This window comes from Rhipicephalus sanguineus, chromosome 6, assembly GCF_013339695.2.
Source record: "Rhipicephalus sanguineus isolate Rsan-2018 chromosome 6, BIME_Rsan_1.4, whole genome shotgun sequence".
NCBI classification, from domain to species: Eukaryota; Metazoa; Arthropoda; class Arachnida; order Ixodida; family Ixodidae; genus Rhipicephalus; species Rhipicephalus sanguineus.
The window spans coordinates 94,160,896-94,179,544 of record NC_051181.1 but is presented as its reverse complement, the minus strand read 5'-3'; the positions used below and the strand labels follow the sequence as shown (position 1 = coordinate 94,179,544).

The window sequence follows — 18,649 nt, the reverse complement described above, 5'->3', positions numbered from 1 at the left end:
TTACATTACCTCGATTCCGGCGCTGTCCCAAACAGCCGCTCGGCTACCACGTGACGCGGCTCAGATACGCTGCAGCCTACGAAGAGGCAGTCTAACTTTGAACTTTAGATTCTCTCTTGTCCCTTCTGGGTGTCGCCTTTCCCGGCGTCGGAAGCCGAGACTGCCTTGTCATCGTTTCGATGCGCAGCGCCAGCGTTCCCACCCAGGCATGCACGGGCCGCTACGCATAAACACCTTTCAGACTCGCTGCCACGCACTTTTACCGGACCAGTATATCGTGTACGAAAAAAATAAAGCTTTAATTAAGCGAATACGTCGACAACGTCGCGTGATTAACAGAGCGTGCTGCCACGGCCGCTCTAACGGCGCGCTCAGGAAGGTACGTTATACTCTGTTGTTAATTTGTTGGTGGCGCTTTAGTTGGTGCTTGCTTATTAATTTCTGGTTTACGATGTTGGCTCGGGCTAGTTCATGAGGCTCCACATTTCTAAAATATTGCGCTGCGCACGCGGACTAGCGAGCAGATTACACTAACGCATGTGTCATCTGCTCGCGTCTTCGTGTCTTTTTTTGCTGTAGTTGTTACTTACTTTTTTTTTCTTTTACTTACCGATTCCCGATATTTTTCCTGTTTTAAGGCAAGCGATCTACGTGCTCTTTCTGCGGGCTGTTGCTAATTTCTCTCTAATAGTTATTACCGTTTGTTACACGTCGTGACGACAATGAATATAAATCAAGTGCGTATACGTGCTAGAGAGGAGCGCGTACGTGAATGTCTGCGGACACCCGCGCATGCTCCAGTGATCTTTTATTTAGCGAGGACAAATGTACCTACTGCTGCATCTAAATGACGACAACGTTGCGCCGGCTTGCTCAAGGTTGCGGGCGCGATGTCGGCCGCATTCCTAATAGGGCGAAATGAAAGGAAAATCGCGCATGTGTATAGATGTACAGTCCCAACGCAGAAAAATGTTAGCACAAGTGACTCGTGCTCGGACGATAAAATCGCGATTCAACGCGTTGTTGTTCACGAGTGCGCCGATGGCGAAGGAGCATTCCTTTTTGCATAGAAGGGCGTGCATATTATGTTTACACAGGGCATCATCCAGCAGCGCAGAGGATAAACTTACTCGCATTTCTAATGAATAGGTCACTTGGTCATGGACCCTTCTGCAACAGCGCTTGAAGTCTGCAGTCAGAAGAACTCATTACCACCGTAATATTCGCAACTATATATACCTGAGGCCGCTCATTCAACCAAAGTGATGAAGGCGCTTTTGGCTCGATAAACACCGCTAAAGAGCGCAGCTATTGTGTCCCTGGAAGGCACCTAGAAGTGCTATCTTAACATTTAACATCAAGCAAGCGCTAGCGCCTTTATTAGACCCCGATTGCCCACCTTCATCTGCAAATAAAGTTATCTCGCTCCCTCTCTCTTTCCAATAAACATGATCATCCAATAAGATCAACGCATAGCTACATGCACGTGTGTGTGTGTGTGTGTGTGTGTGTGTGTGTGTGTGTGTGTGTGTGTGTGTGTGTGTGTGTGTGTGTGTGCGTGTGCGTGTGTGTGGGTGGGTGGGTGTGCGACATAAAAAATATGCATGCGCACTTCTTAGCAGATCAATGTGCTTACACGTATGGACGAAGCGTGCCCTGTGTACTTGCCGTCATTTATAAACGTCAGAAGTAAACCTAAAAAGTATTAGGGTTATTGGAAAATGAAAGCGGACAGAAAGACGACCTATCCGCAGGTAAGAGTCGAACCCGCAAATTCCGCGTTGCACTTAGCGGTCATCCTTACCGTCCTGTTTCTATTTGTGCACCCTATTATGCGTGGAAGCGTCGGCCAGCGCCGTTCACGGGAAACCGGCCGCAGATGGATAACATGCCAGGTGAAGTAGGACGTGCAATCCACTTAAGCTGATACCACGTATATCACGATAAAATTTAGCTACCTTCTACCTGAGCAAGCGCTGCACTGCGGAGACGAGGCTATCAATCCCACGAACCACCGCGTCGTCAACAAAGTGCGCGCTTCTAATCCATCACGCTTCACACTGCCGCGTCGTTTTCACGTAGCGAAACACTGGGTGTCCCGCCTTTGCTTTACGGACGCTTCTCCGCCTCCCATGTACGGCTCTGCGAACGTAGCGCGGCAGAGAAGCTAGCGACAAGACGAATGACGACGCCACCACGCAGGACGCGGGATTCCTGGAAACATATACAGGAGCATTGGCCCAGCCCTCCTCATTTGGTGCTCACTCATTCCTCGCCCCATGTAGCACGATCAACCCCGCTTCGTGGGGCACTGTCATACTGTCCTATTCATCTCGAACACTTCCTGAGCCCGACGCAAGGTATTCAAAGAAGGAATACGAATTCATAACTGTTTGCGGGAACTGAACACTCGCGAAGAGAAGCGACCGCAATTACCAACAGTGAAATCATTAGCGGCGACCATTAGGTAGAAGGTCGGCGTATGTGCGCAGAAACAAAAGTATTGTCTAGGCTAGACAATACCGATCTGTAGCAAAAGAAACTTTTATTAGCAGGGTTACAAGTGTAAAGTATGTCATCATGGCGCACTTCGTTTCTTCTTTACACCATGGAATCTCTTGAAACTTTTTTTAATAGAAATCTATGGCACTGTGGTCGTTAGACCTCATGGGAACAGCTCGTATTAAATATATTATGTGTGCATACTGGCGCCAATAAAAAATGGATTATATGTAATATTCGTACTTGTAGCGTAAGTTGATCTGATGGCGTTATTTATAACGCTATGGTGGAAAGCAGACCAGCTCATACACAGGGACAGAAGTGTTTGCCTGCGTTTGCGTTGGTTTTCTGTCCACCATGAACCAAATCCAATTCCCCAATTTACAGGACTAATTTATTACTCTATGATTTTCTAAATTTCCATGTAATGATTATTAACACACGAATGCAACAAAATTTGTGGCAAAATGCATTAATATTGCCGATTTCTCCCTTTATAACAGAATAGCTCGTTCGAACGCTCATTATAACGAACAGCTCGCACAGCCTTGCAACGTTGGGGTATTGGCCGTTCTTCGCTGCACTACCATTCTTAAACTTTCTCGCAAAATGTAAGGTGAGAGCACTGTGTTCCACCTTTTGTCAAAAGCTGACACCGATTCTATGCTTGAAAACTCGAAATGAAGTCTAACTAAAGTTGGTACAAGTTCGCCAAGTTAAAAAGTCAATCCTTCACTGTCATTTGTTTTTACAGGCACGTGACGCCGTTTATCGCCCCTACGACGTCCTATACAAGTCCCGCAGACTTCAGCCAAACAAAATTGAATACTAATGGCAGGAAACTATGTCGTAGACCCAAGTTTCTGGTTTTTTGTTGCCTTCTTAGAATATATCAATCGAAGCCAATCGTGGAACGCAATTCAAAAAGCGATATCACCAGCAAGCCTCTGGTGTGTGGCTAATGCGACGCTGAACAGAAAACAACATAATTAAAGAATAAAGAGATAGACTCTCTCATAGGAGTCCAGGAATTATATATATATATATATATATATATTTATTTATTTATTATTATTTTATCCTAACAATCAAGTGGAAAGGGGCAGGCGTCACCGAACAATGATGACAACAACTCTTTCATTTATTTCTTTTCCTTTCAGTGATGAAAACTAAGCAAGAAAAAAAAAACACAAAGAAAGAAACACAAGGCGAAATACTGCACGCACGCGCATGCGATCGGCGAACTTCGGCTGAAGAGTCAGCACGCCACAGACTAAAAGCGGCGGCGTAGCGAGCAGAAGCGCCGCTGTCGGGTAACGACAGGCGAAACTGCAAGGTCAGACAGGCGAGCGACATCAAGGACGCGAGCCAGCCAAATCGCAATGGCAGCTAGCCGATGCTCGCGAAGGAGAACCGTGGCGCGCGTAAAGTAATAAATAAGCCTCGCGTCGACCGTTAGGCAATAGCGGAGGCAACGAGGTACCGTCACGCAACAACTTTAAGAAGAAGATCCAACTTTTTTTTATTCCTATTTATTACACGCCTATTGCATCCCCTCGCTGCGGAAATTTCCTTTGCCTTTCAGTGAGACACCAGACTGCCTCCTTCAGCGTTCCTCCCTTTCACACTAACCGCGCATAGACCACGTGATTCTTTTGAGGAAAGGATTGCCACACGAGCCCGAGGAAGACCGATGGGCGGGTTTATTTCCTTTGCAGTCTTTCTTTCAATACTTCTTATTTTCTTACGCCCTTCTCCTTTGAGGGGACGCAAGAGAACGCACGGTACGCGCTTGGAGAATGAAGGAAGGGGCGAAGACGCAACGCGGCAGAGAGAAACCACGAAATAGAGTCAAGCCAGCTCGCTCCCTGCAGTTCGATATCTGTCGCATTTTGTTTTATTTATTGCCAATAGGCACGTATATACGCAATCAATGAAAGACGTACAGGCCATTGGGGAGAGGAACAAACACCGATAAAGAGCTCAACCGTGAAAGGGAAGCTGAAGATGAAAAAAAGAAGAAAAAAAAGGAAAATGCAATTCGCTCTGGATTGCTTTGTGGCGAAAGCGGGACCGGAAGCGTAATAAGAATAAGCAGCCAATAGTGACCATCGGAGTGGAAAAAAAGGTAGAAGTAAGTAACAAGGTATACGCCGAATAAAAAAAAAGAGAGAGAGAAATAGCACTGCGAGCGTGCGCCGAGCCGCTTGCTGGCGGTCGTTGCGAGGTGGTCACGTGACGGGCAGCCCGACGGGCCGCGTCGGAATCTTGTATTTCTGCCTTTTCTGCGTCGGCCACCACATACCACCGGCGCATTCAATCGCCTCCCTTCGTTCCCGCAATTTTTTGTTCTTCGCGGCTCAGAAACTACCTTCTTTAGAAGATGCGTTTCTCTTCTTTTCCCTCTTGTCCCCTCCTCCTTTATTCCTTCATTTCGCTTCCTTCGTGACGCAACGAGGAATCAACGGGGAAGATGCGAAAGGGAAAAAAATAAAAGCAGGTCTCAGTATGCCCCGAAAGGCGCCCATTAGTTCCCGCTGCAATGGGGCAAGAGGACGGCAGCAATGATGAGGCCGAGAGGCAAAGCCAGCCATCACTCGCGCACAACAAAACGCCTCCTCGCTCCCCCTCCTTCTTCGGCGAGGTCGGTGGGCGTGATTAATACCCTGACGTCTGGCTCCGGACGAAATATGGAGTCCCTCGGCGGAGGCCGCTCCTCGAGGAGGACCCGCATCGCGGCCACCCTTAGAGACGCGAAGCGAGCCGCCCGAGTAGGCCGACTGTGGCATGGCGGCATCTTGCGCTGTCTCGGGGACTTGTTAAGCTTGTTCTCTGCGTTCACCGAGGAAGGAAAAACTATACAGGAGTTAGCGTCATTGGACAGTCTTCGAGCGTCACGCGACAGACTTGAAGCCCAGTCTTGGGATATAATGAATAAGGCAAAAATTCGCGTGATTTCGCGTGATACAGTAGCGATAGCTTCGCGGTAGCTTATATAGTCGTCCCGCTTAAAGCCCTATAAAATAGCTTCGCTTTGGTTTTGACAAAATCTGTTTCACAAACAAACAATCAGAAGGTAGGGCCTCACAGCTCGGACAGTTGCGCGTGTACGGGGAGGCCATGTCCAGACAACAGAGCTGTTTTCGTCAAACCTTACGGGCCTTGAAATGGAGCGTGTATATTGAAAACAACGCCCAGTTGACGCTAATGCATCGCTCTCGAAGCTCCAGCACTGGCATCTAAATCGAATTGCAGTATGCTTTGCGAACAAAGTGAGCAAAGAAAAAAGTGCGGAAGGACGGCCTGTTAGATCCGAAGAGGCCGGCTCGGTGATTCCGCCATGGGGCAGGCGCCAATAAAGATTATCGTGAACCGAGCAACCCCATCAATGGTCCAGCACTATAGTGCGCCGATTCCTACCCATAAGACAACGCGCAGACAGGTCGTGCTGGTATCAGTGGCGGCTTGCTTGCAAAGCTGGAAGCGTGACGTCACTCTCTCTCCTACTTCCTTCCGCCTTCTGTGCACCACTGCTATACGAGGGCGGTCCGATAAGTACTTAGCCTTCAAAAGAAAAACGAAAATTTTGGAATGGTGTCAATTTATTTCTCAACATAGTCCCCTTTCAACTCTATACACTTGACCTAGCGATCCTCCAACTTCTTGATCCCATCAGAAAAATACGTTTTCGCCTGAGCTGCAAAGTAGGCTCCTGTGGCGGCGATAACTTTTTCATTCGACTCAAAATTTTGCCCGGTGAGTGACTTTTTCAAGTTGGGAAACAAGAAGGAATCACTCGGGGCCGAATCTGGAGAATAGGGTGGATGGGGCACCACGTCGTTCGACCAACTTGGCCGTGGCGACGGCGCAGGTTTGAGCTGGCGTGTTGTCATGGTGGAAGAGCACCTTTTTCTTCAACAAATGTGGCCGTTTTTTTGTTGTTTTTTTTGCCATTCGGCGTCGAATCGGCCCAGTAATTCGGCGTAGTAGGGTCCTGTCAGCGTTTTGCCCTTCTCAAGGTAGTCGACGATCACACCTTGAGAATCCCAGAAAATGGTGGCCATCACCTTTCCGGCCGATGCGACAGTCTTTTCCTTCTTCGAATCAGGTTCTCCGGGTGCAGTCCACTGTTTCGACTGTTCTTTGGTCTCTGGTGTGTACCAGTGGATCCATGTTTAGTCGACGGTCACAAAACGACGCAGGATCTCCTTCGGATTACGCTTGAACAGCTTCAAGCACTGCTCCGAAGTGGTCTCACGGACGCTCTTGTTGTCCGGAGTGAGCAAACGCGGTATCCATCGCGCCGACAGCTTTCTCATGCCCAAAATTTCATGCAGGATATGACCCACGCGGTCTTTTCAGATGCCTACTGTCTCAGCTATCTCGCGCACCTTCAGTCGGCGGTCTGCCAATAGGAGGTCGTGTATTTTTGTCACGTTATCGGCCGTGGTAGCCGTTTGCGGGGCCCCTGGGCGAGGCACATCAAAAGCCGACGTGCGACTACGCTTAAACTCGTTGAACCAATTTTTGACGGTTACCATCGAAGGAGAAGACTCACCGTAGACGGCTATCAGTCGCTCTTTGATTTCGCTGCGCGATTTCCCTTCCAAAAACAAGAATCAAATCACCGACCGATATTGCTCTTTTTTCCATTTTTAGCGGACACACGAACATCACCTGCTTCCTCAAGCAGCCAAAAGAAAACCGCGAGCCCGATTCGACTGGACCTTTGCATGTGTCCCTCTAAGAGAGAGTACTCAACGTCAGTATATGTCTTATGCGACAGCGTCGCGCTGTCGCGGTGAGGCTAAGTACTTATCGGACCGCCCGTAGTTTCATTAGCAGTCCTTGCTAAGAACGCGCGCTGGTGGGTGCGCGTTGCCGTTCTTCTTTTCTTTTTAACGCGAAAGTGTTTTATGCTGGGGTTCCCCAAGATTTTCATGACGTATTTCCGTCACGGAAATACGTCAGCAAAATGAACGCCATCAAATGGCAAAGAAAAAACTATAAGAAAAAGTTCCGTTGACAGGAGTCTAACCCACGACCTCTCGGTCCGCGACGATGGCTGGCGGGCGTTTGGCCCACTGAGCTACCGCCAAACACATAACGCAAGCTACATGAACGCGCCTTTTATCTTTCGAACTTTCCTTTCACAGCGCTCTTGCATGGATGGGTCGATGGATGCTATGAGCGTCCCCTTTATAACTTGGTGGTGACTTGGTGGTGACAAAACAAAAAACGCGCCGTTGCCGCGACCGCTCCATTCGGCGCGTTTCCGATAGGAGTGTAATTTCGTTTAACAAACCCCGAGGTGGTGGCTTTATCCCAAGCCTCGCTCTATATCGAAAAAAAAAATAGCTCTCCGACCCTCGCCTGGCTGTCGCACCGCGTTCCCCGCTCGCCCTGTGAGAATTAACGGCCACGCTAGAGGAAAGACACGACGCGCCTAGCGTTTCTCTTCGCGTTTCACGACGCTCGGAAGAGTGCATATCGAGTATCATTGTTTATTATGTGCTTGTTGATGCCATATTTGCACGGGATCCACCATGTATATGTTAAGAACTTCAGCTACCGCAATGGTTAAATTATGATCACGGGCGTTAGTCGTCGGTACGGAGATGTGCCACTAGGCGTCAACGTGAGTGCATCCACATCAGGCGATGCTACATCTGTCAAACAACAAGAGACATTATACAAGCTCTGTTTTTCTTTAAGCTCGCTCTATATGTCCGCGTGTCGACAACGTTGACTTCATGTTTGCTTCTTCGCAATATGTCAGCCAGAAGGAAAAAATCTCGCATACTCACAGTGCTGTTGACACTCATGCGGCATGCCACGAGAAGCTTCGTCCGAGTGCTTCAACGATGCTTCAAACTGCGTTTGTTTGTTTGTTTGTTTGTTTGTTTGTTTGTTTGTTTGTTTGTTTGTTTGTTTGCTTGTTTGTTTGTTTCTCTCAAACAACACCGGCCTTACGAAACGCTCGTGGAGGGCTCCGCGTAATTTCGACAACCAGGGGCTTCTTAACGTGGACCGATATGGCATAGTACAAGGGTCATTTCGCTTTCATTGAAATGCGACCACCGCGGCCGTGATCGAACCCGCGTCTTTCGGGTCGGCAGGCGAGCACGGTAACCACGGCAACCCCCCGGGGTAAGCTCAAGACTGATGCAGTTGCTGTTCAGAAGAAGCACTTCCGTCCTGCAGTGGTCCTTATGCGTAATATTATTTACAAAGATGCTCGCAATATAACACTGGCTACTGCTCCGAAATGTCCCTCACGCATAAGTCCAAGAAGCACGTTGGTTTACACGTCTAACTGTGGCATCAACACTCGAAGCATTGGCGCTTTCCTTTTGGCCGCCCCAGAATAGCGCGGCCTTTATTTCATTCGCTACTCTCTCTCTCTCTCTCTCTCTCTCTCTCTTTCACGGGAGGCATAAAGAAGCAAAAAAATAATTGTCGGCAACTTTCGAACCCGCATGCTATATCATTTTTTTTCCCTGCCTCCACTCTGCTGAACCCACTACCGGAAAATTTCACTTTCATTTCCCCGTTTATTTCAAACAAACTTTTCCACAACACCTGTACATAAAACAAAATACGCTTCCCCACCACGATGATTCTAATGTGGAGAAGCCAGCTTTAGAGGTCGTAACAAAAGTTTAATACGCATCGCACGTGCCATGTGCTTGAACAAGTGTCGTTAAAAAAAGAAGGGGGGGGGGGGGGCAAGTTTTATTGCACTGGCGCCCCGAAAGGAACATGTATTATTGTTATACAGTTGTCTGCTTGCTCCTCGACAATAAAAAAACACGCACTTCTTTTCCCCGCACGTACGACAGGGTGCACAAAACGATGCAAATGCAGCTGCACCCACTCATCACTGCCCCCTGTCGTTTCCCAATGTCACGCAGAGGCACTACCGACAGCAGCTGCCTCCAGAATTACGCCAAGAAGCACACACGTTCGATCGCTTCGCTACGTTGTTCTTGTTGTACCCTCTGCCACATGGCTCATACCCACTCCGGCGCATTGGCCAATAATTGATCTTATGAAATTTTTAAAAGAATTTCAAACACGCCGTCTTCTTATTCCTCTTGTTATTAACGCGAAAACGTTAGAGAGCTCGTTTCGCTGAAATTCCGGTGTCGGCGTCGGCATCGGCGTCTTGGTTGTGAGCGAAAAATCAGCGTTCTCCGTGACCAAAAAATCGAGAAAGATGCAAATAAAATAAATAATAAAAACATGGCTGATCCCTCTGTCATAGGAATCGGTATAACACGAAAGTGAAACGTGTCTTCACAGACGTAGTTGAGTGTTTGTTGTGCAATCTTTCGCCCCAAGCGCGAAGAAATCAATGCTACAGCATCAAATTGTAATGTTACGCTAAGAACGGCAAGCCGCTCTAAACTTGCAATGCGCTGCTCAAGCAGAAAGGACGCGCGGAACGAACATACACAGGATGAGCGCGAACTGTCACAGTTGTAACTTATTTCTGTGTGAGCAGCGCGCTCCTTTCGCAAAAGCGGCCGCTCTAGTGAGCGAGGTGGCCTTCGTGCTCTCAACGGAAACTTGCAGGCAGAGCGCAAGACGTACAAACCACCGAGATCACGAGATAAGCGCCCGCACGAGTGACCACGCCCTGTCGAGGGGCGCGCTAATCCGCGTGGGAGAAGACTTTTAAAGCGCGCTCTTCGAGCCCTTCGCGCCATCTCGCCAGTGATAATAAAAACACGCTATACCGCCGATCTCTGAGTACCACCACCGGCAAATGGTGTACATAAATAGCTCGCCGTTAGCAAAGCAGAGAACATGCCGTCTGTGGCGGAGTCGTTTCGCGCTGCGTGCTGGCGATAGAGAGTTCGTAAGTTCGACTCCCGGTGACGGAACTTTTTCTTATAGTTTTTTCTTTGCTATATGTTAGTCTTTATATTTTACAACGTGATATCCGTGACGGAAATGCGTCAGTGGAGCCGTGGTGGACCCCGGCATAAAACACTTGTTAAAATCGTCGGTTCGAGTGAGAATCGAATCCAGACCGTCTGCGTGGAAAGCAGGTGTTCTACCACAGGGCCACGCCATTCCTTGAAGCTGCTTCAGAAAAAAATCCGACAGATCCCACGCACTGTGGGAATCGACGTAACGCGAAGCAGCCAGCAAAGAGCTGCATACATCACCTTGTTTGACTTTGAGCCAAATGAAATCACTCATGCCATGCCATCTAGTTCACCATATATCGCATGTTTGCCATGCACGCTTGCATCCACAATCTGGTATATGTCATGCTAATGAGACATATATTCTGGTATATAAATGCAGGACCTGTCACTTATGTTCATCACGCACTCGTGTCATGGCATACCAGTTTTGGTATATATAAAGTTTACAAAACGGCCGGAAGCACACAATGACAGTGTCATGTAAATCATACCGTACATGACACGCATAACATGATTCGCATATTAGGACGTGTCATTTATGTTCGTCATACAGTCACATCGCGCAATACCAATTTTGCTGTATATCAAGCGCGCGAAATGGCCGTGAGTGCACACCAGTATGGCATATAAATCATGTCATACATGACAAGCATATCATGGTTTTCCTATTACCACCTGTCACTTATATTCGTCATACAGTCGCGTCGCGCAATACAAATTTTGGTGTATATCAATGTAGAGAAACGGCCGCGATCGGACAATGAGTGTGGCATGCAAATCATGCCGTAAATGATATGCATATCATGATTTTAAAGACCCCACCTGGCATTTATGGTTGTCATACAGTCGCGTCGCGCAATACCAATTTTGGTGTATATCAAGCTAGCGAAACGGTCGCGAATGCATCATGACAAATCATGTGTTACATGACTTGCATGTATTTTTTTCTTGTTGCCACCTCTCCTTTACGTTCGTCATGCAGTCGTGTCGCGCAATGCCAATTTTGGTGTATAGCAAGCAAGCGAAACGGCCGCGAATTCACCATGAGCGTGGCATGTAAATCATGACATATATGGCAAGCATGTCAGGGTTTTCATTTTACCATCTGTTATTCATGTTCTTCATACAGTCACATCGCGCAATACCAATTTTGGTGTATATCAATCTAGCGAAACGGCCGCAAGTGCGCCATGTGCGTGGCATGTAAATCATCTAGTACATGACATGCACGTCATAATTTTCATGTTACCACGTGTCAGTTATGTTCGTCATACAGAAATGTCTCGTCATACCAGTTTTCGTATATATCCATTCATTTAAACGGCCGCGAGCGGCCCGATATCATATCATGTAAATCATGCTGCACATGTCATGCGTGTCACGATTTGCACGTTAGGACCTGTCATTATGTTCGCCATGAACTCTTGTCACATCATACCAATTTTGGTATACATCCGATTAACGAAACGGCCAGGAGAGCACAAAGTCGTAGGCGGCTAGATAGATAGATAGATAGATAGATAGATAGATAGATAGATAGATAGATAGATAGATAGATAGATAGATAGATAGATAGATAGATAGATAGATAGATAGATAGATAGATAGATAGATAGATAGATAGATAGATAGATAGATAGATAGATAGATAGATAGATAGATAGATAGATAGATAGATAGATAGATAGATAGATAGATAGATAGATAGATAGATAGATAGATAGATAGATAGATAGATAGATAGATAGATAGATAGATAGATAGATAGATAGATAGATAGATAGATAGATAGATAGATAGATAGATAGATAGATCGCTCTTATTGCCAAAGGTTCGCTAAGAAATGCTTCGCATTTAAAAAATACATTATATGAATGTCACGTAGTGGGAGGAATTTCCTTAACGCGTGTAATATTGCGTGAGAGGTGCGTATAGAAGCGCGCCAAGCGTCAGAACATGTGACTTGCGCAACTGCGCAACGAGTGGATGTTTAAAAGGCCCACCTATTACAAAGCGCTTAGACATATTTAACCATCATCAGCAGCAACAGCATCGCCCACTACGCGTCCGTAAGGACGCGTAGTGGGCCCTTCGCTGATTCGCAAAAGGAAGAATTATGGCGTGGTGGGCACTTAACAACTGTACTTGCACTAGACGTTCTACGATAGTTTGAAACGGCCAATGTTACGCGCACGCTCGTTCGTTTCGTTGCGACACGGTTGAGGCATGCACGGAGAACCGAAGACAAGCTATCAGTTCAGAAGGCCATTGAGGACAGGGCCCGATTACGCTATTGCGTTCTACTCTTGAAGACGAAGCTCAAGCATCCTTCAATCTTTTGTTGTTAATATTAGTGGCACGAGCAACGAGTGACAGCCTTGTTCGTCTTCCAAACACTTCCGGTCGAACATTTATTTGCGGTGTTCTGAATATTCAGACATTATGTTTTCGAAAAAAAATAAAAGCGCTACGCGCTATATGGTTTTGGTTCAAGTGAAGAGTTATGCAGGATACATGTGATATCGGAGGATAGGTTTACTTAAGATAATGGCCATTCAGCTGTCAGGATAAAGAATGAAAATTAAGTGAATGACTTCATTGAAGGAGCAGACGGTTTTCTTGTGAGCAGCTGTGGTCACCTGGCGGAGCAGATGTCAACCACGTGCTTCTTTGTACGTGGCCTCTGAGCTCCACCTCAGAAGTGCGACGCGACACAATGTTAACCAAAGTATACCCGGGAACACGAACGCCGTGGTGTGAGTACCGCTACCAGACACCTAATAAAAGCATTAGGGTCGCCTTAAATTATTATTATTATTATTATTATTATTATTATTATTATTATTATTATTATTTTATTATTATTGTTGTTGTTGTTGTTGTTGTTGTTGTTGTTGTTGTTGTTGTTGTTGTTGTTGTTGTTGTTGTTGTTGTTTTGTTTTGTTATTACGAGTGCCTAGGAGAGAGACTGACCCATGCGCGGAGACTGACATCCTAGAATCGTTTACTGACGCCGCGTGTTTCTATCAGAAATTCTAGTAGGTATGAACGGCTTTCCATGCCACCGATGGACGCGACCGAGGAGGTTCAATAAGTAAGCCCCGGAGAATGGTTCGCTGGAGATAGTAAAACAACATGCGCAATCACAGGTGGGAAATCGTCACATCGTTTTCAGCAGCATAACGCCATTGGCACAGAAGCCAAAAATTTAGCAAAACAAAGACCTCGGCTTTAATATATTTTCAAGCGCAAAGCACAGCTTCCAGCTTCAAGTTTGTTACATCCAAACGATGGGGAAATCAGAAATAATGCATCGTGGTGAGAGACCTTAACTTATGCAGCATAATACAAATGCATGCATGCACAAAGTAGAATTCGAAGAAAACGAACGGGAAAGTGCTGGAAAACTGCCTGTCCAATTGCGTGTTTGTTTTCTTTTTTTTTTTTCATTCTGTTCCTCGTCTCTATGTTGCGATGCTCCAGATCAAGCTATCTCAAACCAACCAATACTCGGATGAGCTAAGCATTGTCAGTCGTAGTATTGGGAAGATCCCATACAACAACTCGAGTCTTGTGCAACGTATTCCTAACAAGATGCCTCATTACGGAAAATACGATACCCCACGAAGCGTAAGTTTACTCGGGCCCAATGTGGTCAGAAGCTTCGTACGAATGCTGAAACGGCTGCAACCCGAGGTCCGCAGCAGAGGAAAAGGTCAGAGGCCACGAAGACCGGCTAACGTTCGGGTTAGTTACTGCAGGAGCATCCGTTTACTTTGAGTTACCAGAGCTACACACAAAAGCAAGCGTAGTCTGACACTGAATGGGCTTGTGCTTGCCGGGAAGAAAGTTCTACGTTTCCCCACAACACTACTCTAGTGCAACTAACATTTTATTATTGGCCTCCTCTTGAACCAACAAATAAACCAGAATAGACCATTTTCATAATTTTAAAGCTAGATTTCCTGCGATGCAGTTAGCCTAGTTAGTTAATGGCGGCTAATCACTTCTGCAAATAGCGTGTTCAAGATTAGTTTGCTTGCGCTATGACGTAGAAAATATAAACTCAGCTCTCTTTATATAAACACGCATATTAGAAAGGCCCCAGCACGTGCAGCTAGGACCTCCTCTCCACTTGATGCACAACAGGTGCCGCCCTTAGTCGGGCGAATGTGCAGGGAAGTGCACTTGCGGATTATGAAAAGCGTTTATTGATCCCTATACAAAAAAAAAACGAAGCAATAGCAGACATTTCATACAGCTTTATCTTATTTTATTTATTTATTTATTTATTTATTTATTTATTTATTTATTTATTTATTTATTTATGGAATACTGCAGACAAAAAGTCCAAGCAGGGTGAGCATACATGAAACACACTAAATAACAGAATGAAACAAGGTTGCAAAGCGTCTTTTACACAATTTTTTTGGACATAAGACGGAGGGTTACGACTTAAAAAAAAAAAGAACAATTGAACAACTTGGTCATAATACAATTCTAAGGAAGTCATGGAAGAATAGTATCTACACAAATGGAAGAATAGTATCTACACAATAATCCGATATACTGAAACAAACACGGCATAAATCATTTGTAGATTTTTATAAGGTTACAGAAAGCGTTAAAATGGGCTCAATACCACCTGGTCGGTCGCTCGGTCTGTTGGCGCGAGTGTGCAACCTTCAAGCACTTGCAGCCAAGGACCCAGAGTTGTAGGTCGTGTTGGAAGCGATTGTACGTTTGCTTCTTGGGCTCCCTACATGCAAAAATTATTTCGAGAGCACCCGCTTAATCCCAAGCTGTGACGTTTCCATCTTTAAGCCCGCGTAGAAGATGGTGCTTCCGGGACTTTACACCCAGCAGCGCACTACGTTGACGTCGAAAAGTGGCAGAATAAAGAGCCATTCGCTTATTCAAATACGTTGTTCGGCGTATCGACAGGACGACGGAGCACCTTCAGCGTCAGTCATTTTCGTTTCTGCGTTTCTGTTGCACCTTTGCCAAATATTTCATGCCGAGGAGGAAACACACTTGAAGTTTGGGTTTGTCAGTACGTTATCGTCAAATAGCACTGGTTGAAAAAGGACAGAAGGATAAGAAACACGACACAGTGTCACGCGTCTTCCTCTTGTGTCCTTGTTCAACCGGCGCTATTTTCTTCGACGACAAAACACGTTCACGTAGTAACTACGTGCTCGCTCCAGACGGACGCTACGCTTCCCTTTTCAAGAACCAACAGATGCGGGGCCGTCCCGAGCAATTTGTGACGCGTCCCACGGGTACACTTCCCTAAGGGGCAGGCACACTCCCAGTAGCTCATCAAAGGCTACTCTACCAGCCGTCCGCTGCGCCCGCGCGTCCGGCGGCGAACTGCTTGGGATGGAGGAAGGAGCGCTTCCGCTGCCAGTTCGCGTGACTTTTAAAGCTCCCCTCTTCCGACGGGAATCTCGCAATCTCCGAGCTCTAGAAAACGGGAAACAAACCGAACGTACGAAATGAAGGCGGTGAAGAGAGTGACGTGAGGGCATGAACACGCGAACCGTCGAAAAGAGAGAGAGGGAGAGAAGGATCAGAGAAGGAAGCCGCGCAGTCGCGATGCCACCAGATGCCATCAGGACGACGTCGTTAGAAAAAAAAAGAATAAACGAGTTGGTAAAGAAGGAATAGAAGAAGAGAATGGGAGGTCCAGGCGATTTCCTTTTGTCTCAACGGAAGCGAAAGCATCAAGGGCGTTGCAGAGCCACCGATTTCGTCTTCACCGCCCCTCCTCGACTAACAGACGAGACCAACCTTCTTCCCCCCCCCCCCCCCCCCCCCTACCACCACTCCCTTCTTCCCAGAGGGTCTGACCGAGCCACAAGGGCAAGATCGATTCAGCTGCTCAACTCATGAGAAACGGAGGCCCCCTTCAAATGCCTTACTCCAACCCTCCACACCCCACGCTCACCCCTCCACCTTTCTTTGCCGGTCTCTGCTGTGCCCTTTTAAACAAATGCAGCGCGCTATGCGAGGGCTACTGGAAGAGGAGCGCGAGCGGATATGGGACGCCAACCGGTCGACCAGACCCACTCGGTCTGGCTTTCTTTTATTTATTTTTTTTGTAGGCTAGGCAAGCCGCGATAGTCCTTTTCATCCACTCAACTCGTATTTTACCTCTCCCTTCGTCGACGCTATTTGCCCCGCAAAATTTCTCTTTCCGCGCATTCTAAACGCGCCAATAAAAATTCAAGACACCTCGAGTGAACCCCGCCGTTCCTTTTTATTGATCTAGAAAATAGAAATATCTCCCGGTGGCGCAACTTAACGGGCAATTTTTCCTTGTTTCTTTTTGGGATGATGCGAGAGAGATTCCCCGCACTCGTCGTAGAACTTGTTATTCAAACAAGAAGAAGAACAAGAAGACCCTGAGGAACAAAGTAATGTGGAACACAGTCGGTGGAACGAGAATCTAAGTCGAAACTGTCATCGTCATTTTCAGCCAATAACGGGGCACTAAACGAAAAGAAATGCGGTGACCTGTATGAGTTAATAAAGAAATTACCGCCCCGGCGCTCCGCTCCGTACAGATAATCAGCGCAGCTGAAACATGCGACCCCGATATTTGTCACTGTATTAATAACGACGGTTCAATAAAGTATTTCTTGATTATTGGTTACGACTCTCCAGAAATATTGCTTTGTGTTTGCCGCTTGCGTGTCCCCCTTTTTTTTTTCCTTATTCGAAATAAAACAAAATAATGAAGGACTAGTTTTCGCCCTTTCTTGGCGATGGCTACGGATTTCTACTTGGTTGTTATTTTAATTAATAAAAAATAAAGAAAGAAATGAAACAAGATTGTTCGCAGCTTGCACTAACGGCGCAAGGCTGGAACCAACAGCGAGCTAGTGTTTGAACTGGCTCCTTCTAAGATTTTGCTAGTAATGCCAAGCTTTTTCTTTGTTATACACAATATTAATGAGCACTAACAGAGAATAATGCCAAGGAAGTATAGGAGATGTTATTAGTAGTAAATGTAAGGTAAATGTGAAGAAAGAAAAGTGGGCGAAAAGATAACTTGCCGCGGGCAGAGACCGAACCTACGACCTTCGCAGTAGTACTAAGTATGGCTAGTCTTGGCTATTCTTCTTCGGTTTCAGCGGGTTCCCCGCACTACGCAGACGTTCGGTGGTTTTGGCGGGAGCATGTCACGTGGCTAGCTGTTTCGAGATGTCGTGGTTTTAATCACGTCTCTAGCTGGTTACGCGGTTTTGGGCGGGAACATTTCAATGACTAGTTGTTTCGTGATGTTTAGTCGCGTGACAAGTTGTTACGCGATGTTACGTCAAGTAATTGTACTGTTTTAACTTTACTGTAGTAATTACGATATAAATGTGAACAAAGTAAAGTGGGCGAAAAGACAACTCAGCTGTCTGCTCTAAGAGATCACGGGCGACGGTACACCAGCTGGGAAAAAAATTAACACTATCTCCCACTAAAGGGAACCATGTGTGGATGCGAAGCAGCGGGGAGATGGTTCGCTTGAGCGGGAGATGTGATTTTTTTAGGAGCTGGCTCGCCAGGTTCTTAACCTGGGGCGAGGCCCCGCGCCGTAAGCTGCATCCATCCATTCAAAGCGTCGTGGAACGCGAAGAGGAACGCTACGCGCGTCGTGTCTTCCCTCTAACCTGGCCGTTAATTCTCACAGTGCCAGCGGGCAACGCGGTCGAAAGGCGCGCGAGAGGGGGGGGGGGAGCGTAGGAAGGCGCTCATCGCGGCGTTGCGCAGGAGAGAACGAGGCGCGCGAAAGGGGGGTAGCGTAGGAGGGCGCTCATCGCGGCATTGCACAGGAGAGAATGAGGCGCGCGAGAGGGGGGGAGGGTTGTAGGAGGGGGAGGAGGAAGCGCATGCGCAGTAAGGGTGGTCACACCGCACACCACCGGATTGAACTCCGCCATAAGCTGCTTCGCATCTAAAAGAGTTCCACACTCCCCGTCATGGCTACGAGCGGCACTGACTAGCACTCCCACGTTCGCATGCACATAAATACCCAATAAAGTGGATGAGCGCACGACCGCCGCCGTAGCTCAATCGTTAACCGAAGGTTGCAGGCCCCTGCCGGCGGCAAGCTGTGGTTTCGCTCTCTTTAATTTCTTCACACTGATATCGTAATTACTACAATACAGTTAAATCAATACAGTTCACCTCCCCTATGCTTTCCTTGGCTT

The 18,649-nt window shown here is 47.0% G+C and overlaps 1 protein-coding gene across 1 annotated transcript in view; it reads right to left on the bottom strand.

Moving 5' to 3' along the window:
* The window catches only part of LOC119395997 (solute carrier family 35 member F1), a 146,415-nt gene that overhangs the window by 44,199 nt on the left and 83,567 nt on the right, over window positions 1-18,649 (bottom strand). The gene's annotated exons all lie outside the window — the stretch shown is intronic.